This window comes from Brachycentrus maculatus, unplaced genomic scaffold (genome assembly GCF_059751285.1).
Source record: "Brachycentrus maculatus isolate JH-2025_06_01 unplaced genomic scaffold, ASM5975128v1 h1tg000096l, whole genome shotgun sequence".
NCBI lineage: Eukaryota > Metazoa > Arthropoda > Insecta > Trichoptera > Brachycentridae > Brachycentrus > Brachycentrus maculatus.
Window position 1 is genome coordinate 544,848 of NW_028280850.1, and position 27,903 is coordinate 572,750.

At 33.1% G+C, this 27,903-nt stretch overlaps 2 protein-coding genes across 5 annotated transcripts in view; one reads left to right on the forward strand and one right to left on the reverse strand.

Annotated features, from left to right (window-relative positions):
- Positions 1-27,903, forward strand: part of Atg16 (Autophagy-related 16) — a 369,124-nt gene that overhangs the window by 254,574 nt on the left and 86,647 nt on the right. The window lies entirely within an intron of this gene.
- The window catches only part of LOC148310422 (uncharacterized), a 250,184-nt gene that overhangs the window by 200,816 nt on the left and 21,465 nt on the right, over positions 1-27,903 (reverse strand). Inside the window, exon 2 of one of the 2 annotated variants that reach the window (XM_088258438.1) lies at positions 26,230-26,280. The exons of the other annotated variant lie outside the window; for it this stretch is intronic. The gene's annotated coding sequence lies outside the window, so the exon portion shown is untranslated. The remainder of the gene's footprint in view (positions 1-26,229; positions 26,281-27,903) is intronic. 2 annotated transcript variants of the gene reach the window in all.

The following is a 27,903-nucleotide window of genomic DNA, read 5'->3' on the forward strand; positions in this document are numbered from 1 at the left end:
TAATGATGAGTAATACGGAGAAGAAGAAAAATAATGTTCAAATATAATTTATTTATAGGTAGATGGTGTTTATTATTATTTATTCTTGAGGATGAAACTGTGTGCTTCTAAAATGCATATCTACACTTAATAGTGCTTTCAATAGTAAAAAAAATCTTTATTATGCTGTCGTTTTTCTAAAGTGTAAAGTAAATGAGCAGTATGTTTAGTTGAAGACTTAACTAAAGCTTTAAAGTAGCTTCAAAGCAGTTTTAAGTATCTAAAGTTTATCGACCGTATAACTGCCACTCTGTTTAATATGTAACATCTTTTTTCGCTTTATTCCTGCAACTATTGAATGTATCATTGTATGGACAAATAACAGTAATCGAATAAGAGAAAACATCTCTCGCGAAATGAAAGTGTGTAATGATACATATTTCAATGTGTCAACAGGACAGTTCTGGTCGAGTGGTCTCGCGATGACTGGCATTGCACCTGCGCTGTCGGCCGCCTGATGCATATCTCTGTCGGGTATTTGCATTGTTGCATTGTTCGTCGTACTCTGCAGGAGTGGACAATAATTTGCGTGTTACTGTGTCAACGGAGCGATCTGACCGCTGGCGCTGCAATTGGCTCCGTTTCCAGTTCACAAGCTGATTATGCAGATTATCTTCCGCGATTCCGGGCCAGATCTTCCGGCTACTTACAGCATCCCATTATGTATCGACACTGGATATTCAGATAAAATATCGACTGAATATCCAGTGTCCAAAAATGTTGCTTATTATAACGAGTAACATTTTTTAGTGTCTCCAAATCTTGATTCAAATAATATAATCAATAAAAAACCTTTTTTAACCAATCATAGATGGCTCCAGTGAAATCACACAAAAAGCGTGATGTGATTTTTGATATACAGATGTAGAAGTTACAAAAATTGAGTAGTGTGGTTATCAATCATGAATGGTGAATAGGTGTGTAAAGTAGACTAACCAGCCTATGAGTTTGGGTATTTGCAGGGTTTATGACCCTGTACGCGGTCATAAGCTCTGCAAATACCCAAATTTCTATATTCATCTTCATCTATTATAGAGATGTCAAAATAGCATTATCGATAAAATTACGAAGGTGCGTTGCTATAGTTCGGGTAAAATATTACATTTAAGTACTTGTTTTTTATTTATTTATTTTTTTTTGTTTATTTGAAATTTCACCAAAATAATTTTTAATTTTTTTAAATTTGTGACAGCATTTACATGCTGCGATAAATATTTGGTGATAGAGGTATTTTTAATGTCTTGCCACTAACTAAATTCTGAAATGTACTAGTGTCTGATGGTCGTTTACGATTTTGTCGAAGAAAAGAAAATAATGAAAGGAATTCTACCTCTATCACCAAATATTTGTATCATTAATCTAGCATTTCCAGAATTTTCTATTAAGGTTGACACCTTTTTTCATCTCCGCTATTTCTAGGAATTTATTAAATGTCAAATATTTCGCGTGTAATTGAAACGTCCCCCTTCCAAATCGTTTACACCGGTTGACTTTATGGTTGTGTTTTTAACGCTATAAACGCTAACGGTTGTCCAACGCTTGACAAAGTCGTTTTTCGTTCGAGTGTAGCTGCGTAGAATTGTATAATTCAATAAACTTTTACATTAAATGAGATGTCTATAGATTTTTTTCTTTGTATTGTGCCGCTCTACGCTGAATTTTTGCCATCATCGTAGCAATTTTCACTTTATCTTCAATCTTTCTAAACTGTAACATACATCATTTTGAGTGTGTCCAAATACTTGCTAACAAATCTGGATTATCTCCAATTATAGGAGTTATTTTTCATATTATTTTTTGACATCTCATCAAGGATGAAGAAGAATATGGAAGTCTGGGAAGTTCTTCATCTTTGATGAGATGTCAAAAAATAAACTGTTACTCGTTATAGTAGAAACAGGCCATGGATTTTTTACACAAGGATATGTATATATTAAGCTTAAGAGAAATATCTACCATACAATTGTCAGATACGCACTCCTCTATGGCTCCAAACGCTAGACGATTTATGGCAACTAGAAACTGCTGAAATGCGAATGCTTTGGTGGTCAGCTGGAGTGTCCCTTAGAAATAAAATAAAGAGTTCACGTGAAAGCCTAGGTGTAACTGATATCAATAGTAAGACATTTGAGATGCTATGGGCACATAGGATGCAAGAGAACCTAATCATATTGTGACCAAGCAATCGCCATGGATCTTACAAAGAGATCAAAGAGTAAGTAAGACCAAAGAATTCATGGAGGCTGCAGAAAGTAACATGATTCCAAGGCATGACCTAGGTAACCTTATACAACCTGAGAATAAGAAGAGCTTACCCAAATAGTCTACAAAGACGATAGGTTGGGAATGGACCCAGGAATAAAAAGATGAGATTTATGACAGGTAAAAAAATGCTTTTGTAAAAGAAACATATTTTTACCGCAATGGCAGCGCCATCTGTTGAAAATAATAGCAATACACGCAATATTAAACGCTGATCATGTCGGACAGCGTACTTCTTGACAGCTGCCATCACTTGATATTTTCAATATCTTCATAGATTTTTAATAATTTTACTGCAAATTGTAGGTACATTTAAGAAATGTGTGCTTTCCGTTTTCTTTCTTTTTTATTTAGCCAGACTGATCCGCAGCGATAACTAGCAAATAAAATTAAATCCACAGTACTCGTTACATGTGCTCTGCGTGTTGCAATAATTCTAATGTTGATGAACTCACGTCCTCTCCTCAAGGTTTCCTAGACGCATCCTCGGGCCATCCATCAGTTAGCCTGGTCTTCGATCTTCGCGCCCGCTAATGGACTACCCTTCGTATTTATTACCCCCTTCTAATAGGCCCTAATCAGCGACCATTGAGATGTTGAGGCGCGGTCGTGCAGCGATAAACGCGCGTCGTTCGGCTGTTAGGCCTTATTGAACCACTTGGAATGAAACAATTCAATTCATCGCAATTTCGGAATTTGGTCGGTTGTTATGGAAGAACGCATCTCGAAACATCTAGCTTATAATTTGAGTTTATTACTTAATCTGAAATTTCTTCGAAACTGTTATACAAAGATCCAAGATCTAAGGAGTTTTATACTAACGTTATACCAACATCTTTGTATAAAAAAACACAGAAAAAAGGTCCGAATTACCGACGACAAAATAAATGCTTTAAATATTAATAATATTTAATTTCGTAATCTCGTCGATCTTTCACATTTTCTATGTTAAACAATAATAAACCCTTACCGCACCCCAATGGTGCATAGGGCACTACTTCATATAAACGCAGTGTTATCTCGATCATTTACACATGAAGGAAAGGTGATCAGCCCTCCGCTTCAGGTTCCAGTCCAGGGTAATATTGAATAAATATTACAGTGAAAAAATCACTTATATTTATTTGACCACCCTGGGAATCGAACCCGGGACCTCCAGAACGGTAGCCAAGCGTGCTGACCATTACACTACGGAGGTGGTGTCTATGTTAAAAGTATGTTGTATTTGATAAATGTAAAATAATAAGTAAATCGTGTTGAAACACGTGTCGTAAAACATTTTAGTAAAAAGTTGTATTTAAAACAAAATAAATGCTTTAAATATATTAATAATATCAATAATATTAAATTTCGTCATCTCGTTGCTATTTCATATTTTCTATATTAAAAGGATGTTGTATTTGATAAATGTAAAATAATAAATAACACATGTTGAATGCATCGAAACACTTGTCACAAAACATTTTAATGAAAAGTGGTATCTACCATGTGAAAGTTAAATATAAAATCGATAAACAGTACCTTATAGTGACCGCCGAATATATAAATGAAATTACTTGAAAAAGTTAACTACACATTGTACAACATAGACCACGGATACTAAAATATATACAATATGGGCATTAGATGTCTGTACTGTAATGGCAAATTTAATAGACGCTTAGATGTACGATAATATCGCTCACTCCATTCAACAACCTCATTTATCAAAAATGGTCAATTTTCAGTTGTGCATGTTTTCGGAATGCCCAGAAAATGGACTATATCCCACCAAAAGCGGCATATTTTTAACTTAATATTTACCCGCTACAGGCCAGAAAGTGTTGTTTTGCATTTTGAATAGGTATTGTTTGAGTATTAATTTTTTTTTTTAATACACTAAAATATTTTTCAAATGGAGAAAAAACATTCAGGTTTACCTAAAAAGATATGTTGCATAGTAAAAAGTTCAATAAGTGGCTTGATATTTATTTTTAATACATTTGACTATATTTTTAAACTTTAAAAACGATCTCCTGGAAAATCAAGTTTTTTGATATACGACGTTGTTGAAAGGAGTGAGCGATATGTCAAAATATCTCGAATACTGCATACAAACTTTTACGATTATAACGTAGTATAGATATGCATTCCTTATGTTTCAATCAAATCCTATCAAAACGTTTCTCAGTTCCTGACTTATGAGACATACGGTATATCCCTCTTGTTTTCAAACTGTTAACTCTCTTGCATTTTAACCTGATAACTTAAACGTGTATAACCAAGAGTAGTCCAAGTTTTCATTGGCAATCTGGAGTCCCCCGAGGTGACGCGTTGTTTATTTGATTTACCATTGTACACAGTTCGTGCTGAACATCATTCCGCCTCGGAAATATTCCTCATAGTACCGTTTAGTCAAAGAGACAAGACGTACCCAATAACCATTCCATTTAGACGTATTTACCATGCGCAGAGGATGGCATGTGCATCTGTCACCAACTATCACGCGACACATCTTCGCGTGCATAATTTCTCCACGGAGAACGAGCTATCCTCTAAGAGCTGTAGACAAATGTAACAGCGAGAAAACATCATGTATCGGCTCATAAATAACGGAATGGGGCAGTCCCTGTGTGAGTCGCACGCCTGTGAAAGAGACGTTGGATAAAAGACATGATCTTGAACTGACAACGACTAACAGTATGTCACTAGCTCGGTTTTACTCTTGTCAAGTTGGCATTGAAGAAAAGAAGAGCATCAATATTATTTTTGCAAACGTGTCGTTCGGCAGGCCACGTGGATTATCATGTTATTTTCCCACATTTATCAATCGAAATGAGGTCTCCACTCTTTCTATTTGGCAAATGTTTAAATGTGTAATTATCTCCATTGATATTCTCATTTGTATCACGATTATACCACAAATCTCCCTTCACGTTTTATGGTAATGAATAATGACTCTTTAATGAGCTCACCTTTTTTTTATTTTCTCCTAAGATTTTTTTTCTGTAAGCGCTTACCAACTTCATGCAAAGATCCCGTATTCAAAAAATAATCATACATTCAGTGTCTACACCTTGCGTTTTCTCTTATATGTGTGTGTGTTAGTATGGTTATATACATATGTAACCTGCATCTATACACTGGTATTTATCCCGGCCAGATTGTTGGTGCGCAACCAGTCTAAATGGTTCTGCATTGATCTTACAGCCTGCAATGCGTCTTGCGGCATCTTACTTCACTTAACTCACTTACAATTAGCATCGACTGTGTAGTTTCCACAGTACAGGGTGCTGCTATAGGTGGCTTTGCTAATGACTTTGTGCTACATAAAAGTTTCTTTCTTTGTTTAAATTTGTATGAAAATTATTACTGGCTACTTTTCAAGCTTCGTCCTTACGATTTCAACCAAGTCTAGTCAAATGATCGTAGGTTACCATCGAAATTACGGATGTATTTTCCGTGACTGCTAACTAGCCGGAGCTGAAGCGGCTATCCGAGCCCTACAATACTGAAGCGAAGGTATCCCTACACAAATAACCCTCCAATTGTATCCTCTCTCTCGCCCTTTCCCTGTGATTACACGCTGCAGATCACGTACGTACGTTTTTGAAACACACGAATCCTTTTTCCGACCGCAATTATTCAATATTAAATAAATGGAGATGGAAAGTATTCTGCGAAAATACAAATTGCCCGCGGGAGGCCAATAACCTGCATGTTGTTAAGTCATCTTAAAATAAACAGAGCACATCTGGTGTTGCATATTTCTTTTCGTTTTCATCATTGTATGGTTCGTTTGACACACGTGTTTACGTTTTGTATGTTCTCTTTAAATCTTCAGTGTTACTCTGAACAAACAACACTTCAACGTAAACTTAATCTGAAATTTCGAATAGTTTCCATTATCAAAAATGGATACAATATGATATTAAATAAAATTCGGTTAAAGGTACTCGGTGTGAATATAAAAGCTGGTTTCATATGGTTCCGTGTACGTTTTTACTTATTTTGTTTCAAGTAAATTGTAAATGAAAACACTTGTTTTAATTAATAAATTATATGTTTTTTTAATTATTTTATCGTACATAACTTGTAGTTTTGAATTTTTTATCCCAATTTATCATCTTTGTAGACTTTTTGGGGTCAGCTCTCCTCATCCTCAGGTTCTAGGTTCCTTCTATCATGTAATTACCCAGGCCATACATTTGAATCATATTATCTTTCTGTAGCATCCATGATTTTTTGGTCTTCCTCTAAGATGTCCTTCGAGGAAGATCTATTGCGATTGCTAGGTTCACAATATGATCATGATCTCTGGTCCCTATTTGTCCATACCATCTCAATTGCCTTACTTCTTCCTAACTATTGATGTCTATTACACCTAGACATCCACAAATACGTGAACTTTTTACTTTGTCTCTTGCGGGCACTAAGGATTCGCAAATCAGCATTATTGAAGACATGGAATATAATGTGCAATATCACTGTAGAAATGTTTTAACTTTGCTTCAATTTTGCTTTGAAGTTGGGTTCTTTAAATTTTCAATTCATATTTTGAAATTCAACAGATTTAAATACTTTTAAGCGCTTTAGGTACCTATGATTTCTATTATAAGGTTAGGCAATGTCTACTCATTCCGCTAAGCATAAGTTTTTATTTCGTCTCAAAGGGATACTCCAGTTGACCATTTGTTGTTTCTTTACAACAAATGTGAACAAAACTTGAAGTCTGGTGTATCGCTACACCCCTCGAATCATCATTATCGCCGCATTTGCAGTTTTCTCTAATAATTTGATACAATCTGGTAGTATAGAAGAGTGGCGCTATCTTCGAATCGACATAGCATGAGCCAGGGACTGAATTCCTTGCGCGGAATGTTTATCATGATGTAAGTGGAGAATGTCACCGTGACGTGATACTCGGAACACATACTGCAGAGTCGTGACGGACTAAACTAACGGCTAATGATTCGTAAATTAGCATTACTAGAGCTAAGTACTGTGTTTAGTGCGGTTCCACATATCACGATTGAGTTGATGCTCGTGTATGTGATTTGATAATTAGGGCCGTTACCTTTCAAAGGGTCATGGAGAGCTTTATCAATCTATTCTTACACGTGATTAAAATTCTGTAAGACCTTCAGAATTGTTTAATTTAGCAGAGACCCTTTTATGAAGTAGTTTTTAAAGTGGTATTACACAAATCGAACGATGAATGATGAGGAGAGTGTTATACTACAATACCACAAGGTTGACAATGCTTTTAATATATAAAATAGGAGACCCTTTATTAAAATAGATCGTAACCGAAATATTTTACATACTCGTCTGGCAGTATGTAAAAACATTTTTTTTATGTAGCTCATAATTTGGCCAGTTATTTTTTTGACTTTCACACTCTTCGAGATGTCTTATCATGAAATAATTCTCATCGTCAGATTTAAGTTTTGTTCTGACATTGCTTGTTGGAGCTGCATTTTATATAATAAAGCAACAACTAGTATTTTCCACTTTTATTTTTAACCAGTGATCGAGTTATGTCGTCACCAATATCATCAGACTGTTTTTTCTAGACCACTTTTTGGGTCTATTCATCTAAACAAGACAAGACAAGAAAACTGATTTTCCCATGAACAGGTGAAAATTCAAACTTCAAATTTACTTACATACTGTATATTGTAATCGAGTATGTATTTTCAACTGTTGATGAGAACACGTGTTGTTCTCGAAACTGGTCAGGTTTGCATTAGTGAAATCATAAGTGGTATTATACAAGTGTTTTATATTTATCATCATGTTATTCCACAAAGTTTATCCCAAAGCAATAAATAATCATCAATAGATGAAAATACGAATTTAAAAATCACTTAATTTTTATTTGTTTTTTCATCTCTAATGAGAACATGTGTATTTTTCGAAAAAAGTCATGTTTACATTAATAAACTCAAAAAGTAATTCGGTGTTTTATTTTTGAAATATTTAAATCACGTTATTCCACAACTGATGCCAAATCAATAAAGAATGTTATGAATATTATCATACAGCAATACAGCATGCTTTAAAGTTTATTAAAGACAGGTTTTGTATTTGTTTTTGTATAAAGATAAGTAATTTATTTATAATTTCGTAGAATGATAAATGCAAAATCGATTTGGACATGAATATCAAGAAATATAGGTAGATGACCGTAATGGTTGTCCGGGTGCAAGTTGCTCACTCGCAAAGGTTGCTGGTTTAATTTCGCGAACCGGCTGCAAGTGAATCCTGTTTTCATATTACAGTATTATTTAGTCTCGGGCTAATAGTATGTTAGCGTTTCTGCAAATATTAGATACCGTAAGTTATTTATTCGCCTTCAGTTGTGGCGTATCGAGTGGTGATCTGGGCACATTCCCGGGCCCGTCATACCCTCGGCACCCGATGGCCCGCGCTGATGCTCCATCTGCGCGGCAATTACCCCGCGGATGGGCTATGTCGGAAGTGCCGTCCAGTTCACGGTGCGCCAAACAATGGCCGTTTCCGTCAACAATCTCGCCCGGGGATCTCCCCGGCCGCTCCGGGTAACGCCATGACCCGAGCCAATAAACAAACCCGACAACTCCGACGCCAGATCCATTAGGGTGGATACGGGCATTAGGACGAGCGCGCCCGGCCCCAGCTAGACGAGATGCCGTGGATTCCCGTCATTTGCCGGCCCGAGAAATATTTGAATACTCTCGGTTTTGCTTTATGACATCTGATATCCGCGCTGCGGCGTCGCAGATTGTGCCGAGGTGCTTCGTTTGTATCTTCGGAATTATCAGTTTCAAAAGCGTCCAGAACTCAGACAATGCCAACAGTCCCTCGGGCAATCGGGAATAAATCAAATAACCAATGTATCTCCAACTATTGGTTTCTCATCTCGACAAAGCTCTCTCGGCGAACATCTCTATCGTTCTTCAGCCCCTCGACTCTCGCGTTATTTGTTTAAGCAATAAATGATTGTTTACTTTCGCCAACAACGAAGGTTTCCGATCTCCATTTAGATACCCCTTGCACTGTGATTATAGCTTCGTAATTTCCGATACATTTTTTTCCATCTTCCCTTACGTTTCATTTATTGCGAGTACCTAATAAGACCGAGCCTCGGCGAGTCTAGATCCCTAGCAAAGCGTTTAAGAAATCGGAGCCATTACACAAAACAGTTTAAAAGAACCACTTCTATGGGGTTTTAATGGAGGTACTTGGTAGATCTCCGTTCTATAAGTGCCGACTGCTCGGGTAAAAATTTCGAAGGCTATAAACTTGTATTGGCCGCCCCAGGCGCGTGGTGCTGTGGTCTGTGTACCGTATCACACTAATCCCATCTGATACATGTTTCGTATTTATTTATTTTTTGCGTAATTATTTGAAGAGTTCATCGTGAGAACAAAATTATATTTGATAAAGAATGGCATCGCTTTGCACGTAAAATGTAATAATTCGTTTTAATAATGATACCTAAAACATCATCTCAGGAAGAAATTCGAGTTAATAGTAAATGATGTTAATTCGACCGAATGGGTTTTTGCAGCGCCTGCGAAATCCTGCCGTGTTTTATTATTTATATTTAAGCCAGCGCAATTACCCGAGTCAAAAGGATGAGTGGCAATAATACTTAAACATTTTTTCCTATCTTAATTTACCACTAAGGATAAATAATGATCTCTTTATTACGATTCTAAATTATTTCGGTATGAAGATGCTCGCGTCGTTTTTTGCTCCAGCAGCTTCTTGAATTTATTACCCATTTGTCTCGGGATACGCAGCATCCTTAGATTTTTTACCCTTATTACTTTAGTTACTTTGAAGAAACACTTAAATCAAACGCCATATTACCAATAACGATTATTAATGAACTAGGCTTTTTCTTATTTGTGAATTGTTTTATTACTGTTATTTAATTGCCTAGAATTTCAATATCAATCAATTAAACATAAATTTTCAATTTATTTTACATTTTAATACTACAGACAACACAAATACTACAATTATCATCTCAAAGGTTTTTTTGCGTACTTCCTATGATTACACGCATAACACGAGCCACAATTTGAAAAACTTTGGTGTATTTTTTACTTTTAAATTATTCCGCGTTCACTTTAAATTGTTTTTATTATTTATTGTTATTTAAAATAAAAACTTTATTGAGTTCATTACATTTTAATTGGCTTTGGTAATTCATTATTAAACTGTCAATTAATGTTCTCACTAATATTTATTGCCGTTAATGTCGAATATCTGGTGTAAACAATTTTATAAAATATGATACTTTATATTTTTATATTTATCAGTTCAATTCATGCTATTTTATCTACAATATTTTTTGAAATAGAATTAAAATATTAACAAAATTTACTCAGATTCATTCACAAATTATTTTATTTACTAGGCAGCGCTTGATATTTTATTTTAAATGTTATGCACCTTTTAATATGACTAGTTATTTTTACAACATTTTGAGTGTGTCCAAATACTTGTTCACAAAATCTGGATTATCTCCAATTACAGGTGTTATTTTCATATTATTTTTTGACATCTCATCAAAAATGAAAAAGAAATAAAAGAGTTTCTGCTCAGTAAAAAAGCTTCTTTTCATTTCACCAATAGAGGTCTCTAGTGATGTTCTAAAGATTCAAGAACAATGTTTCGAAATTGGATCATGTATATAGAACTTCCAAGAATTAGAGTAATGTGGTTGTCAATAATGGGTGGAATTGGTGAATGTTACACGTGTGTAAAGTGATCACTTAAATCAGCCTATGACGGTCGTCAACCCCGTAAATGCCCAGACTTTCATACTCTTCTTCATCTTTGATGAGATGTCAAAAAATGATATTACAAAAATTAAATATTTATCTTTTGAGAAAATATAAAGTTGGGGTTCAGTCGCTCCCCGGTATTACAAATTAAGCTATAAATTATTTCAAACTAATTAATATATCTTCTTCGTTTTAATTATCACTGACAGCAAAGCTCACATCCCCCGACCCTGAAACCAAACAGGCTTAAGCACCAGACGAACGCATTGAACTAAATACTTTTCAACCTCAGAAATCAATTTGTATTATGTTCGCCATATATATTTCCCTGGACATTGTATTAATGTGCATCGAACATCGAATGTGTAACCGAGGATGGTACATGAAATAGGATACTCGTCCTTGAAGGACTGCAACTAAACCACTCGACCGCATGTTTTGCATTTATTAACTCGTTTATATTGTTATTAAAACTCGAGTGGATGTCGACGGCTCGGTGTAAAAATCACTTTAAGCCCCATTTTACTAAGCTAATAAATTGAAAATCATAATTTGCCGTCGCTTGAGTGACAATTTTGTATTTTTCATGAGTTATTATTGTAAAGAATATGGCAGTCTGCCTGTCATAGGCTGGTTTACACACATGTTACATTTACCATTCTATTTATTTATTGTTTCGGCATTAACTTTGTGGTAAGACATGTTACAATGATTAAAGAAAACACTTGTTTTTTACCACTTGAGTTTTATTATTGACTACATGTTTCAGAAGTTAAACTTCCATCATTCAGGTCTGTATAATAACTAAAATATAAAATATAAAATTGTTCTATAAATAAGGAGAGGGGAAAGTTAAAGTGACTAACCTTTTCCCTTTACTTTCCCCTCTCCTTATTTATAGAACAATTTTATATTTTAGTTATTATACAGACCTGAATGATGGAAGTTTAACTTCTGAAACATGTAGTCAATAATAAAACTCAAGTGGTAAAAAACAAGTGTTTTCTTTTGAAACATGTAGTCAATAATAAAACTCAAGTGGTAAAAAACAAGTGTTTTCTTTAATCATTTTACCATTCTACACACGATTGACAACCACACTGCTCAAATTTTGGAATTCATACATATATGATCAATTTCATGACGTTTCATGATCGAGTTCACAACAGCAATGAATGATTGGATTCATCATTTATTAAAACCATATCCGCTCCCTATTTGGAGTATATGGGCTCCACAAACTGTCTCCAGGGTTTTCTGTCGGCCGCCAACTCCCTTGCATCCTCCCAACTCAGGTCCGCGTCCCGAAGTTCTAACGAGAACTGCCGACGAATTGTCAGCAGTGGTCGTCCTGGGCTACGCCAACCTGGGCAAGCATGATGGCGGCTCTCAGGAGGCATGCGGAGTACATGGCCAAGCCAACTGAATTATCTTTTCTTGACGACAGTTTTGACCAAGATTTGCCGCATCCTACGCCTTGTCTCTTCATTCCTCACTATGTCACCTTATCCCTTCATTCCTCACATGATTGGATTAAGAAAGTGTTTATTTTCTTATTCATCTATGTTGAGATGTCAAAAACATAATATTATGTGGAGAAACCCAGATTTCTGAACAAGTTTTTGGACACACTTCAAATATTCTTCATATTCTTCATGTTTTTATGTGTCTCTATGATGACCTGTTTCTACAATGAATATTTGTTTTTTTCTGAAATATGAATAATATTCATAGTAGTTGCCGTCATTTGAGTTTCAACGTACGCAACTACGGTAAAAGACTTGCCCTTCACTCCTTTCAACAACGTCATATATCAAAAAAAAATTTTTTAGGAGATCGTTTTTAAAGTTTAAGAATAGAATAAAATGTATTAAAAATAAATATCAAGCCACTATTGAACTTTTCACTGTGCAACAGTTCTTTTTATGTAAAACCTGAAGGTTTTTTATCCATTTGAAAAATATTTAGTATATTTAAAAAAATAATTAAACAATACCCTTTCTTCAAAATGCAAAAACAACACTTTCTGCTCTGTAGCGGGTAAATACTAAACTAAAAATATGCCGCTTTTGCTGGGATATAGTACATTTTCTGGGCATTTCGAAAACATGCACAACTGAAAATTGACGATTTTTGATATATGACGTTGTTGAAAGGAGTGAGCGATGTGTCTGGTATCAGTCTACATTAGTACCTCCATATTCATCCTTTGGTACGTACTTAAGTGCCCGGACAGAAACATGCAGGTAGAGTGTGTACTAGGAGTGAAGCATGTAATCTTATATCCTGTCGTTTGTCCTGTGAAGTGGAAACCCGCCGAGGACACCGACTCGACAAACTAACTTACTAAATTACTTTACTACTGCTTTATTTAAACTCAAGTCGAGAGAGTGATACGAAACACGGCTCCATGCGTCAATGAATATTATAATGATAGTGACTATTATAATCATAAAACCCTCCGCACACCAATGGTACATAGGGCACTGCTTCATATAAACGCAGTGTTATCTTGATCGTTTACACATGAAGGAAAGGTGATCAGCCCTCCGCTTCAGGTACCAGTCCATATTATGCTGTCTTAAATATAAATAAGATTTATATGAGGCCTTTCTTAAACTTATAAGAAATGAATACCTTAAAAATATATTTTGCTCCTATGCTAAATCACTTACATAAATTCCAAACTAGAGATTTTTTTACTTATTTAAAAATGTACGATACATTTATAATAGCTTCAGATTTATATCATAAAAATCTCGTTTATCCATCAATAAATAAGCTCTGATCGAAATAAATAACATTATTTAATAAAAATAACAAGATTAAAATTTAAACAAAAACTTTTAGACCACTTTTTAAAACCACTTATTATTTTGTTTTTCCACCCTTTGGGAATCAATTCCTGCACCATGTTCACGACTGCCAAACTTGCCAGTCATGAATTACGGAAACGATAAAAATTTGTCTTAAAAATATTAACTGCATTTTATTCATCATATTGTCACCTCAATGCTTTGTTCGTCTGTCTCTCACTTGTTCTCGGTTTTGTCGCCTGACCGCGCGTCGGTGTCTTTATGATGAAGCAGACTAGTCACTGTGTTTTGTAATGTAATGCACTGATCACGAAGTATTTGATCAATTGATTGAGCGTTTGTACCGGACGTATTTTCTTATGTTTGAAATATTATACTACCCGCAAAAGCAAAGCATTTTGGCACTTGCATGCAGTCGAGTTTACTCTGTTTATGCCTAATACGATACAAAATGTTGTCTTTTTAATTATAATATTGGAGAAATTTAGTACAGTAGTGGACAATAGTGAAGTAGTTATTTTAAGACGTTTATTCTTAGATATTTAGAACGATAACTTATAAATTGAATGGGACGACTACTCGACCATTCTAAAATCTGCCCATCTGGGACTATTAATATCGTTCACTACCGGACTGTTTGCGATACAGGTTTACTAATAAATAAAAAGGTGAACGAACGCTCTCACAACTTACATAAACTTTATATATCTTTACAACATTTTGAGTGTGTCCAAATACTTGTTCACAAAATCTGGATTATCTCCAATTACAGGAGTTATTTTCATATTTTTTTAAATGGTATTTTCTGGCGTTTCTCATGTGTGTGATTATAATCCAGGATACGGATCTCACATACTAATATAAGAGTTTCTGCTTAATAAAAAGCTTCTTTACATCTCACCAATAGATGTCTCTAGTGAAGTTCTAGTGATTCATGAACAAGGTTTCTAAATTGGTTCATATATATAGAACTTCCAAGAATTTGAGTAGTGTGGTTGTCAATAATGGGTAGAATTGGTAAATGTTACACGTGTGTAAAGTGATCACTTAAACCAGCCTATGACGGTCGTAAGCCCCGTAAATGCCCAGACTTCCATATTCTTCTTCATCTTTGATGAGATATCAAAAAATAATATTTATATATCTTCTTTATATATCTTCTTGTTTATTCATATTCTCAAAAAAATTGCGGAATCTCATAATCTTTTGAATGTCGTTCATATTTTAACTGTTTTATAAATTGTACTTGTCGTACACGTTCAGTCATTGGATCGCAGGCACTTGTTAATTTTATTTATTTCATTAATAAAATATGGTATGTATGTCAATTGAGTTTATGAAGTATTTTTTTTACGAAAAAGGGTGTTATGAAATTAAGACATCGTAACATGACCATCAATAACCACCAAGTGTTCCAATATTCGGAACACATAAATAACACCTACACTTACAGCCATAATTTTCTATACCTCGTATAAATTTATTGACTGTACGCGTTTAATAATAATAAATATTGTAAATACTCTGCGAATACCGCCATTAAACTGCTCCAATTTCTTTCATAAAATTGTGTAAACCTAATCGTTAAATTTCAGTTAACCCTAATTGACAGGTGGTATCGCTATAAATTTTGTTTAAATTAACCTGCGGTTTGCAGTTAAGCTCAGATTAGACGGAACGTTGGGAATTTACTGTACACTGCCGGTCGTAAAAACCGGACCGTGCATCGGTAATTTAAACATTCTTGCAGCAAGTTCTTGATCTATTAAAATTTCACCGTGATGTGATCTCTGATATTAACGCGTACACGCATTTTCATAAGCTAGCCCAAGGGCTTTCCCCACGTATGGAGAAATGTTCATAAATACATATGTTTATGCATGTTGATTATTCGGACATAACGTAATATCAACTGTAAAACGAATAATCGTAATTTTGCTACAGGGACCATTTCTCATCCATCAAAATGAAAACGACGATAATTCTATATATTAATAGTATATACTATATGTTGCACTCGCATACATTGAATACATTTACTATTTGAAGAAATTCTAGCCTCGTACGGGAATAAAAATTAATGCGTATAACATACAAGACTGTTCACTTTTATTTTTCTTTATTTATTCTCAATACGTAGACCATTATACACACACAGTTGCATTGTACAATTGCCATTTGACATCGAATATAAATCGTTCATCAGACTTGTCGTATAATATAGGAAGAAATAAATCTTTTTCCAATTCACATTTAATGCATATATTGTATAATTATATTTGTAATTATCCAACATTATTTTAAGGAAGTCGTTAAAATTACGATATTGCAAATCCTACTTGTATTTTACCGAAATGGTAAAATAACATGATACATTCAACGCGTTATTTTTTTTTAATAAACATTTGTGCCCTTAAAAATGTTTCAGTTTTATACTATTTTCGTGGTCATAAGCGTTTTGTTATTGAAAATATGAACGAACTTGTATTGCAGTGGGTTCGAACCTAAAAATTCTGACTCGGAGTCACTTTGATCACCCGACTTTGTTTATTGTAATTTTTGTATTATCACGGCTGAATTCGTTTAATTGAATATCTCGATTCGTTTTGTAACATTCGCTTTTCTTTTATTCAAATTCCAGATGTAATTTAAAAACAAGATGAGGTATGCATTATCATTTATGGTACTTGAGCCGAACACCAAATGTAACATGTAATAATCGGCTATCAGTCGTTGCATCACATTGCACTGGATTTTTTCTTGTTTAACGGTCATGTCAATCATCTCCGAAACGTGTTGAGATAAATAGATTGTTAGCGTTTTATGACGGGCAATTTGAAGAGTTTCGTAATCATTTAACAAATGAATTTGTTTTTTTTATATTTCTAATCACGCATGTGGTATTATTTTAGTTGGCTGTATTATTATACCTGGATTACCTACATGTGTTGTACAAATCAAATGTCATAACTCAAAAGCTAACTGTACCTACAGCTTTTATTATATGCATAGATTGCACAGTCCGTCTTCTGACTTAGAATTTTATGTTTACATCTTAGAGCACGAATAACATATGCCTCGATGAGTTGCCCATTTTACAGCATTCAGTCGGATTTCTGTTTAATCTGCTTATAAGTCAATCAAAATTATTATTACGTTTTTAGATAACTGCTGTTATTTTTATCTAGGTTTGGCGTTTTATGGTTCATATTTCGCTCACTCCTTTCAAGAACGTCATAAATCAAAAAACTTGATTTTTCAGGAGAACGTTTTTAAAGTTTAAAAATATAATACAATGTATTAAAAATAAATATCAAGCCACTTATTGAACTTTTTACTTTGCAACACATATTTTTAAGTAAAACCTGAAGGTTTTTTCTCCATTTGAAAAATATCAAGTATATTTTTAAAAAAAATTAAACAATACCTTTTCTTCAAAATGCAAAAACAATACTTTCTGCCCTGTAGCAGGTAAATATTAAGTTAAAAATATGCCTCTTTTGCTGGGATATAGTGCATTTTCTGGGCATTCTGAAAACATGCACAACTGAAAATCGGCAATTTTTGATTTATGACGTTCTTGAAAGGAGTGAGCGATTTGTTAGTTATGCGTTAATTTAAGTTTACAGTTTCTTTAATAAAATCATGTTTTTTTATTCTATTAGTATTGATCAGACATATTTTTACACCACTCGTGACTTCGAAATGAATGGTATTTTTTCTTTGATGTATCACATGATGAATTTTTTTCTCGTGTATATTTATAAGACTGTCGTTTTTATGAATTCCCTTATTTCTAAATATGGTAGCAACGTCAACTTTAGTGATAGCTGTCATTGTTGTCCTTAATAAATAATCGATAGAACCAATCGATACGTCATTTAGCATCCATTTCATACTTTTATGCAGTCTACGATATCGAAAAGCTCGAGTATTTCCAACTACGACTATGACTATGAAACTTATGTTTTGCATTATTCATAGAACGATCCATTAATCTTTAACGTGCCTTCGTACATTCATCAGATAAATTTCATTATTGATTATGTATGTGAACATTATCCGTAATTTATCGATATTAATACCAGGAAAGCAGTTAATTGAAGAGACGAACGTATTGAATATTGAGTACGGGGTAGTCGCGACCACTTGAAAAATTATCGATTGTTGCAGCTGGCTAATGCTTTGAATTATTCAATGCGCTCTACCATTAATCTTTAGTATGTCTCTTATACCTTCGCAATTGTACATGCTTCTAATAAATTACGTTTGATGGTAATCATAGCAAATATTGATGGAAAATACCGGGAGATCAAAACAGAATAAGAGGTGAACGGTGAACATTTCTCGTGCGGCGCAAGCACGGGGTAGTCGAGAGCGATTGTTCCCTACGGGGAATGTAATTCATCACGCGAGATCTGAGTAAGTTCTGACACGCAAACATTGGCAACAATGGAACCTATTGAGGTATACCGACAGTTTGGCGGCAAAATCGGTGATGAGTTTCTTGACAGTTAGAGACGGGAGGTATAACACAGGAGGTCGACACTCGAAGACAAGACGAATGCGCTCTGTTAACTGACCGTACAAACATCTCTGTTTTCCTGGTACATATTTATTTAATATTACCATTTATGGTATTCGATTTTGTTGGTTATAATTTCTATGTATGTACACATTGTGTATTCCTTGTCAGTTTTTCTTTACGAGAATAAACATTCGCACCCTTGTGAAATAACCAAACGAACTACTATTACGATTTTATTTATGTGATACTGTCGTTTTCTTTGCATTCCAACCCTTTTGACTGTTTTTATTTTAATTACATTTAAACGCAATAATAAATTGATATAAACAAAGATTGTGGGGATTCTTATAAACTAAAATATGCGTTATTAGGATATCCGATGCGCCTTACGTTTTAAATTGCCCTGATTGAAATTCTGGATCTGTATCCCTATAAAGATTTAGTACGTCGCTAGTGGTTGCAGTGACCCTATGATATATTATGTTCTCCGGGTCCTGTGAGTTAGTGTGTACGCAACCGTACATACTAGTCCTGTATGCAAAATGCTCTCCTAATGGCATGTGACCATTGAATTCACCCAACTGCACAGACCCGCGGGTGGGCTGATATATTTAATAAGCTCCACACTGTTACAGTATTGTAAACCGTTCTAGAAGTCATCGGTGCTAACTTAGAGTACCGAACAATTTCCCATTATTCAATTCACATGTTGCAAAAGCAGCGTTGTGATTTTTCCCAATGATTAGATGCCTCCGAGTGAATGTAAGAATCCGATTAGATATAAACTGTTATTCTATACTGTACTTTAAATCGACTGCTTTACTTGGCTCGTCAAAAAAGTCCGTAATGCATGTGTACCGAAAGCCGATTCTAGGAATGTCCACTTTTCGCTGTAAGCGTTCGGAAGCATTGTCACCGTAATCGAATGTCTTACTCGCTTATTTTTAGATACGTTTTTTCATCGTCATTTAGACGGTCAAGTGTATTGAGGAAAGAAATCGATTTTACATACGAATATAAAATATATCAACAGCATCCGTCCCCCAGCGCTAGATAATTGAAAAAGTGATTTTCCGCCGATACAAATTTGCCACAATGCAACTTTGTACCGAACATCGCTTCGGCTGATAACTCTTTTTGTCTGGGATCAGAGAAAAAAATATCTCGCACGAGAGGATGTATGTGTCATTCCCAACTCTGCAATCCGGTTCAATTATTTGTTTTTACTTGGAAAATATCACTTTTTCATTAAATTTATTATAATATGTGTTTCAATGATTCAGCGTCATTATCAAAGTCCGTATGTGAAGCTTGGTTATGCCCTTGGGACGTTAAAAAATGAGGAATGGGTGAAAGCAATTTTTTCAATGGGAACATTGTCATCAGCATCTTTCCTCATCATACATCCCCTTTCTCATCATACGACGCTCCAAGGACACAATTCTAAAACAAAGACTAATCACACAAATAGTTTTTGATGATGCTGAATGCATTGAAAGACGTGTCACAATAGATTTTAAGAAACATCAAGTACAAATTTTCATTAAAAATTGACAGATGACTACTGATGACTACAATGACCACAGATGACTACAACAAAATGACTACTGAATCAAATGTTTATTTTTTTAAATGGATCTTCTTTTTATTCAGATGTTGCACTTAAATTTTATGAACCAAGTATTACCATACGAAAGTAGTAGAAGTCTGGATGCTGATTACGCTGATGTGTATACCGCGTACTGTACGCACATCTCTAAATTTCCAGTCGTTCGGTAGGCTTCCTGATATAATCTAATTCTTTAATAAGAGACATCGTTTATTCTCTATCGCATTTGCCCCTTATTCACAGCCTTATTCCATGTTTTATTTATTCCCTACGTATATAATTCAAGTTGATTGGATAGAATCGCTTTATATTCACATTCGTAGAGATGTATACGTGTAATCATTGAAAAATATTGCAGGTTTAACAAATCTTTATCAGTTGATGTAACAAATTTAGTGTTGGTACATTTATGTTTAATCATATATGTAGCTTGACATGCTGTAATCTTGATCATGATATGTAGGAAATAAATGATAAATTGAAGTCCTTCTATCTCGATAAATAAATATCTCGGTTATTTAAATATTAAAATAGAACACTTGTATATATAAGACCACTTTTTCAGTTCAATAATGTAAACTCGACTAGTTTCGAGAACTACTGATTTTCTTATCAATAATACAAAATTTGTTTATTTTTTTTACGAAAATTTTTGTTTTTTCAAATCTTTAGTTCTCAAAACAAGGTTTACATTTATAAACTAAAAAGATGACCTTTTACAGGTATTTAATTTCTAATTTAAGTATCTTGCTCAAATCAATGCCAAATTATTAAATAATATCTTATTTAAATTATTGTTTCAGCATTCAATTTGTAGTAAGATATTATTTAATTGTTAATAAAAACACCTGTTTTTTACTCAAGTGGTAAAAGAACAACATGTTTTTATTTACAATTTAATTATAATTTCATCAATTCATATGTTGATAGGAATCATATCAATAAAAGTTTGACAATTTAGGGTATTTTAATGAATCACTACAATGACAATCTTTACGTTTTTATGAATCAAAAACGACTCTTTAAATGTTGTAAAGGTATTACACGCTTTTTATAACTTTTATTGCACCATAATTATGTCATAGTTGCTAACTATAAACACGTTTGTATTGCATTATAATTTAATTTGATAATGTCACTTGACAACATTTTGTCATAAACCCGTTGCAATAATGTCTTCATTATTTTTTAAACTCATATAACATGATTATTTTATTAAAAATTAAACACTTGAATAATCCACTTAATTGATGCTTTAATTTGTACCAGAAGATGAAAACAATTGTCTTTTTCGAAACTAGTCGTAAATAAAATAAAACTCAATTAAGTGGATTATTCAAGTGTTTAATTTTTAATAAAATAATCATGTCATTCCACAAAGTTAATGCCGAATCAATAAATCATATAACATGATTACAACCCACCTATAGCACATGTGGAGGTCCACACCAAAAGTTACGTTTCCAATATTGCACAAAAAATCCTTTAAATGCAAATCTGTCCTGTTTACTGTATTCTATCGAAGTCTTTATTAACGTTGCGACAAAACGTGACCAATCTTGTGTTCAACCCATATGAAATCATTAAATCCCACCAAAACGTAACAATTTTACAAGCTAGAATTTCTGATTACTTAAAATCATTTTTTTTATTTTTATGTATTTATTTCATAGTTACATACTTTTTTTACTATATGTATTACGGCTTTTTAGGAATGGCCCGTGTTGAGCCGAAATACTTACATGTTTATACAATATATTATTAATTTTTTTAATTATTACATCATATACATTACATATAATAGGTACATACAAAAACAATTCATAGTATAAAGGTTTTACAATAAAATAATTACACCTGGACTTTAATCAATTCACTTTCTACTTTATCCCTTCCAACGAGAAGCAACCATCGACGGACACTGTTCTTGAAGACATGATCACTTCTGGAATTCTTAATGGTTACGGGCAGCAAATTAAATGGAAATGTAACGTTTTGGTGAGGTCCTCCACATATATGGCTGGTTTCACGTTGGAACAATTTAAAAATAATAAAACCCTTATCTGCACCCCAGTGGTGCATAGTGCACTACTTCATGTAAATGCAGTGTTATCTTGATCGTTTACACATGAAGGAAAGGTAAAGCCCTTCGCTTCAAGTACCAGTCCAGGATAATATTGAATAAATATTACAGTGAAAAACTCACTTATATTTATTTAGCCTCCCCTGGGAATCGAACCCGGGCGGACACTACGGAGGCGGATTTTACAATTTAGTATCGTAATATTCAAGTACTAGTATTTCGCTTTCCATACGCAGGTTCTCAAACACTAAAGAAAGAATGAACCTTTTGTGCACTCGCGGCAAGCTTGATCGTATTGCTTGGCGTGAATTTCGCTCCATATAAATCAGACTTCAGCCGTGTATTCATGACCTTTGTATGAGCCTTATTGTTTTCACCGTACCATTATTCACTTTAGTACCTCGGCCAGCATTCTGTCCGCTGGTTATTCATCTTCTGCCAGCTCTATATTTACGTTAACATCTCTCTATTCTGCATTATACCTCTTTCCACGTGAACTGTGACTGTTGTGTACGCATGTACGGTGTGGATGGTAAATGGAGATAATGTATTCACTCAGCCCAAATGGGATTGAACTACGATGAAGAAAAAATATTTAAATTATTTTTAGATATCTCATCAAATATGAAAAACAATATGGAAGTCTGTCTGGGCATTTACGGGGCTGACGACCGTCATAGGCTGGTTTAAGTGATCAATTTACACACGGTAACATTCACCAATTCTACCCATTATTGACAAACACACTACTCAAATTCTTGGAAGTTCTATAAATATGAACCAATTTTGAAACATTTTTCTTGAATCACTAGAACTTTGCTAGAGAAATCTATTGGTGAGATGAAAAGAAGCTTTTCATTGAGCAGAAACTCTTTTATAAGTATATGAGGCCCGCATCCTGGATTATAATAATCACACACGAGAAACGCCAGAAAATATCAGTGTCATTTTTATTATTTAAGCTTATAATTTCACCAGATAATTTATTTACAACATTTTGAGTGTGTCCAAATACTTGTTCACAAAATCTGGATTATCTCCAATTACAGGAGTTATTTTCATATTATTTAACTACAAATAATATGAAAATAACTCCTGTAATTGGAGATAATCCAGAATTTGGAAATAAGTATTTGGACACACTCAAAAGGTTGTAAAAAAGGATATTTTAATATTAATATCATGATTCTTCTGTGTGGAATTTTTCTTTGGCAAATTATGTTTCCTGTGCTCTAATCTATATTAGTCGGAGATGATAATTTCTCTACAAAACTACAATTAAAAGAGACCCGTTATAGGAACGACATAATTTAATATACCTATAACCCTGTGATACGGGTATAATTTTCTTTTTTTTTTCACGAATTCCAAAATAAGCAAGTAAAACATTAAATTTTTTAAATACTCAATAAATGTATGGCACATAATGTGGCATCGCAACATAGGATTTTCATACATTTTATTTTCCTACACCAAACTCTTAACTTACAAATGATAAAGAATATTTATATTTTTTCTCGGATATGCTGTAAGAAATTTGACGTTGCTGTGAATTTAATTAGATCATTTTTTTTCTCGAATGTTTTTCGCAGATACTTTTTTAGAGTTGACGCATTCGCTACGCAATGCACAGTAAAAACAACATATAGAGTTTTTTTAAATCATATTTTCATATGGTGTACGGAGTGCGTAGAAGTTTGTGGTAAGGGAAGGGTAATTAACTATGAGTATCTCAATGTTTTAGAATTTAGTACATAAACCCTGATGATGACAAGGTTCTTGTCGAAACCGGTTGTATAAAGTTGCTATGATTGATAATGCTATTGATTTTGTTTTTATTTATTTACTTACATGAATATATATATATATATATATATATATATATATATATATATATATATATATATATATATATATATATATATATATATATATGTATATATATATATATGTATATATATATATATATATATATATATATATATATATATATATATATATATATATATATATATATATATATATATATATATATATATATATATATATATATATATATATATATATATATATATATATATATATATATATATATATATATATATATATATATATATATATATATATATATATATATATATAAAACCCTAGACCACCTTACGTTCACGTAAGTAACAATCGAAATATCACTGCGTCAATACGACGCAGTGCCCTATGCACCATTATGTGCGGATAATGGTTGAAAGAAGAAAAAGAAATATGTAAATATATTTTTTTTGGCCTTCTACCAGTCCGATAATGTCGGCAGAGCTTGTCACCGGTCAAATAAAATAAAAGTATAAAAAACTGTATACTTGTTATTTTATTATACGTTTGCTATCGCTCTTTTTGTATAATGTATAGTTCTGACTTCATGCCGACCCTACTGCACGGCTCTGCCCATTATTATTCCCCCGCTGCAAGAGTGAAATGGTAAATTGTCGCAGATCTAGTCTTGTAGAATAAGCAGCGAGATGTTTCCCATACCAAGCAGGCGCCGGACGCAACGCAGCATCCCAATGAGCTACCGCGGGGATCGCATTCTTGACCCCATAGAGTGCCCCACTAATTAGTCTGCGATAACAACTGCTTCTGTTCGTACCTCTATTACAAGCCTCGTCTTTTTATAATTACAAATAGTCCTTTTTTTGTATGTCGTTAAATCTGTAGAATGACATGATGATTGAAATGAAAATGTTATTTATTGTTTCGCCATTCATTTTGTGGTATGACATAATTAAGTTATTTTATAACATCGAACTATATTTTTTTATTTATTTTATTCACATTTTTACCTGTTATTTCATTCATAATGTTTTGAGTTCTTGAATTAAATTTTTAGTAGATATTTTGCGTTTAAAATCTTCGTTCACAAATCTGGGTTTTGTCCACATATCAATAAGACGAAATCTCGATTTGAGAACAACGATTTCGACACTCTCGAAATATTGTGTAATCGTCTTTTTTAATATAATCTCAAAAAAATCGTATGGCATAAGTATTTTAATTTTGAATTATTAAATAAACCACTTGTTTTTTTTATCATTGGAGTATTGTATTTTGTTACAACTAGTTTTGGAACATTTGTAGAGATGCTTCCATCTACAGGTATATATATAGTACATTTATTTCTTTAGATGGAAGCATTTGTAGCTAGTTGTACTAAAATACAATACCCGAGTGGAACAAAACAAGCGTCTTATTTGTAATAAAAATAATTCAAATCTAACTTTGTTTTAAAATCACTATAAATATTTTATTATAAATGAATTATAATGTCTACCGGTTTTGAAGCTAACCGCTTCTTTATCAAGATTGAATAATTATTGTTTTATTTGTATTTTATAACTACAATTCTTGTGCAATACCACTTATTAAGTTTATTGATATAAACACTACTACATAATATTTTGCGTACATCCAATTTTTGTTCTCTAATCTGGGATTTTAACTATCAACAATTGAACAAAACCCATATTTGTGCACACCCAGATAGACCGAGTAAATCTTAAATAAAAATAAATAATTACATAAAACCGAAATCAATTACTTTTATAATTATAATCATAAAAACGATGCTTTATTTATTTATGTGATAATCTTATTGAATTCACGGTCATATCAAATTTTGCAACATTTTCAGATGCACATTCCGAGAATTTATTTTTATAAAATATATTACCACAATGTGACTGCTGAATTAATTAATAAAATTAAAATTAGCTTTCAAAATCAATTGGTTACATTTATTTATTAATTTACGTTCGTGTAGTTGTGATTATCATTTTATATTGGAATTTCTCGTTGGTCGCTGGATTCTAAGTTTTTCTACTGCAGCACCTTGTTGGACATCTTATCGCTTCTGCGATCTCTCTCACGAGCCCTAACAAACAATATCGTGCTTTGGGTTATCAATATTCCTGCCCTTCCTTATAGATTATATTCAATACATAAATCCATGCGCTTAATTAAATTAAATCCGGCGCGGACTCTACAAGGAACAATCGATTATTCTTTTATTATAAATACTAATATATGGAAATCTTCTATTGCAATGTTTATTCGCATAATTATATGATTATATCACATACTTTTTTCCAGAACAGGACTTCTTGCGACAAGTATTCTTGAAAAATATTTACCTGAAACAAATAAAAAACAAAATTAGTAACGTGTTTATTAAGAGAAAAAATATAATAGAAAAATCACATAGTAAAATAAATTATTAAAATGTTACCCAGAAGGCTATTTTATGGTTCAAAATGATCTCACAACATATATTCGATTAAATTAGGGGACATTTATGGTACTCAACTAGATTCACATCTGCTATTGGACTTATGATGGAGTACCAATAGTAAACAAAAAATATGTAATTTAAATTTAAATTTTTCTTGGTAAATACCAATTTATTTTAAAATCTATCATGACACGTCTTTCGATGGATTCAGCATATATGAACGTCCAAGGGTACAACTCTAAAATTTGGGCTAGACTTACTATACGGTACTTAACGATTATGCCGAATGCATCGAAACACGTGCCAGTGAAGCTCTTAAGCAAAAGTGGTATTTACCAAGTAAAATCTTTATTTAAATGAAAAGATTGTAAAACAAAGTTACTGCCCAATGAATATGCATTTTTAATGTAAGTTTTACTTGGTAAAAACCACTTTTTCTTAAAAATCTATTGGTAGACGTATTTACACAATGCATTCCGCATCATTTCAAAGCTCTATAATAATGCGAAATACAGTATCTACTCAATGAATTAGGGCCACCCATTATTTTTTTGAATACTCTGAAATCTTTTGGATTATTATATTTATTTTACATAAATACTTTAAGTTTTCTATTGACATCTAATATCATGTATATTACCTTCAATAATATGTAAAATATACCTGGATTATTTAAGCCTTTATAAAATTTCAAACCCTTTTTCTGAGAAAGGTCCCTAATTAGCACAGGTAGACAGATAGTTGAAAGTTCAAAAAATAGTCCTATCTTATTTATTAGTGAAGTTTCTTGAGTTCTGGTTGTTGTTTTGTTCAGAGAAGTTATATAGTTATCGTGTCTTGTGAAAAAAACTTAATTTTTAATTTTAGTTCATAAAGTATAATTTTTTTTTGTAAACACAAGTGTTTTTTTTGAAAAGGACAAAATGGGAAAAAGTAAAGATATTTCCGAGGAAAAAAAGTCTAGTGTTATAGTGCTACTGAAATTAAGAATACTATCTATTAGAGAAATTTCAAAAAAAGAAAACGTTTCTCGTCAAACAGTGGACTAAATTTCAAAATCAATAAAAAATCAGTCACCCGCCACCAGCAATCGGCGAAAGAACTGTCGTAGGATTAGAAAAACAACACCGAGGACTGATCGAAAAATCGTTCAAAGTGCCTTAGAAAACCGTAGTGCATCAGCAAAAACATTAAAAATAAAATTGGAAGAAGAGGGTATAAATATATCGGTATCAACACTGAGGCGACGTCTTTACGAAGTAAATCTGAAATGCAGGCGCCCTGTAAAAGTACCAAAATTGACACCACGAATGAAAGCGGATCGATTAAAATGGGCCAGGCTACATCGAAATAACTCGGTAGATGATTGGAAAAAGGTATTTATTTAAATTGAATTTTCAACATATCATTTTAGTAAATAAACTTATATATTTGAATTAAACTTAAATTTTCATTATTTTTCAGGTCATCTTTAGTGATGAGTACCGGTTAGAAGCCGTGACAGAGAGCCGTCGATTCGTCAGGA